The sequence below is a fragment of the Nerophis lumbriciformis genome, linkage group LG37 (genome assembly GCF_033978685.3).
Source record: "Nerophis lumbriciformis linkage group LG37, RoL_Nlum_v2.1, whole genome shotgun sequence".
NCBI classification, from domain to species: Eukaryota; Metazoa; Chordata; class Actinopteri; order Syngnathiformes; family Syngnathidae; genus Nerophis; species Nerophis lumbriciformis.
The window spans coordinates 9,837,489-9,840,000 of record NC_084584.2 but is presented as its reverse complement, the minus strand read 5'-3'; positions in this window follow the sequence as shown (position 1 = coordinate 9,840,000).

The following is a 2,512-nucleotide window of genomic DNA, read 5'->3' as shown; positions in this document are numbered from 1 at the left end:
ATTGGCCGTGGTGAAAGAACAGGAACGCAGATGAGCCGCCACGTAAAAGGTGGGGGAAAAGGTGGACACTGGGAGAGTCTGATAAACACACATACACCTGTTATGACAAAGAAGCCACAAGACTTGCAACAGGAGTTTTTCCCCCATACTCTGTGTAGCCACCTCCAAATTTGGTAAATGAAAACTACAACTAAGATGCACAGCCGTTGCGCAATAAGTACAATACTTACAGTATTAACACTTTTTAGGGCGCAACAAAAGACTAGATGCAGCCTAAACTGAACTGACGAGCCAACACAAAAGTCAGCTAACAATGAAGTCAATGGAAGTCGCTCTATTCCGCCTACAAAGTGCTCTAAAAGACATCCAAAAACCTCCATCAATGTTTTACATACAGGCTGTAAGTGTATATATGTAATGTAGTATCCGTCACATTCATAATAACATGTAATATTTACGTATTTTGATTATTTTAAAGAGATGGCGTTGCATTAATTTCACAGATGCAGTATGTGGTATACGAGTTAAATAGCATCCAAAAGCCTCCATCAGTGGGTTTTTTTTATACACACTGTAAATATATAAGTAATGTAGTATCCGTCACATTCATAATAACAAGTAAAATTTACATATTTTGATTATTTTAAACCTATAGTGTAGCAATAATTTCACAGTGGTATACGAGTTAAATAACACACAAAAGTCTCCATCATTGTTTTACATACACGCTGTAAATATATATGTAGTGTAGTATCCGTCACATTCATAATAACATGTAAAATTTACGTATTTTGATTATTTTAAAGAGATGGCGTTGCATTAATTTCACAGATGCAGTATGTGGTATACGAGTTAAATAACATCCAAAAGCCTCCATCAGTGTTTTTTTTATACACACTGTAAATATATATGTAATGTAGTATCCGTCACATTCATAATAACAAGTAATATTTATGGATTTTGATTATTTTAAACATATAGTGTAGCATTAATTTCACAGTGGTATACAAGTTAAATAACATCCAAAAGTCTCAATCATTTTTTTATATACACACTGTAAGTATATATGTAATGCAGTATCCGTCACATTCATAATAACAAGTAAAATTTACATATTTTGATTATTTTAAACCTATAGTGTAGCATTAATTTCACAGTGGTATACGAGTTAAATAACACACAAAAGTCTCCATCATTGTTTTATATACACACTGTAAGTATATATGTAATGTAGTATCCGTCACATTCATAATAACAAGTAAAATTTACATATTTTGATTATTTTAAACCTATAGTGTAGCATTAATTTCACAGTGGTATATGAGTTAAATAACACACAAAAGTCTCCATCATTGTTTTATATACACACTGTAAGTATATATGTAATGTAGTATCCGTCACATTCATAATAACATGTAATATTTACGTATTTTGATTATTTTAAAGTGATGGCGTTGCATTAATTTCACAGATGCAGTATGTGGTATACGAGTTAAACAACATCCAAAAGCCTCCATCAGTGTTTTTTTATACACACTGTAAATATATAAGTAATGTAGTATCCGTCACATTCATAATAACAAGTAAAATTTACGTATTTTGATTATTTTAAACCTATAGTGTAGCAACAATTTCACAGTGGTATACAAGTTAAATAACATCCAAAAGTCTCCATCATTGTTTTATATACACACTGTAAGTATATGTGTAATGTAGTATCCGTCACATTCATAATAACATGTGCAATTTACATATTTTGATCATTTTAGCGTGTTAATTTCACAGACGCATCACAATGTTCGCCATACAACAACACTAATCACGGCAGACTTCTCACCGGGATGCCGACTCACGGGATGTTTTTAGCTTCCCATTTAGACGATGTATTCATAATTCATCTTTCTCGCCACCTCCTGGTCTAAGTTGGACGTCAAAGTTGGACTGACTTCTCAGTGTATGTCCACAACCTTCTACTATCCAGGTGAGAGGCATGATTTATCATCTACAATTGAACTTTCACCAGCTCGGAGGCGATGCAGCAGCTCAGTATGTCAATACAGCAGCATGCTAAAAGTAGTTCCTCTGCGCTAGCACGTCCAATAACAATATTGCTAATACTTGGTTAATATTCATGTTATGACATGTAAATGGAGTATTGTTTAGAGGGCTTTATGGACGGAATAGCGTTAGCCACCTCTTACTTGCTGTATTTTATGATTTAGAATGCATTAAAAAAAAAAAAATAAACATGGATATGGATATGGTGAATTATATTTATTTTTTTACACCTATTTATGTAAGTATTTTTATCTTTAAAAGGAACGCCTAAACAAAATAAATCAATATCCTTTATTTAAGCAGGTAAACATTTATTAAGATTAATAATAAATGTTTCCCAGTTTCTTTAAAATGGCCTGAAATAGGCAATAAATGCCACAAAGAAGTAAAATAACCAACTTTGATTCTTTTTTTTTTTTTTTAGATTGGCGACTTTTACAGCGATATAACGTTC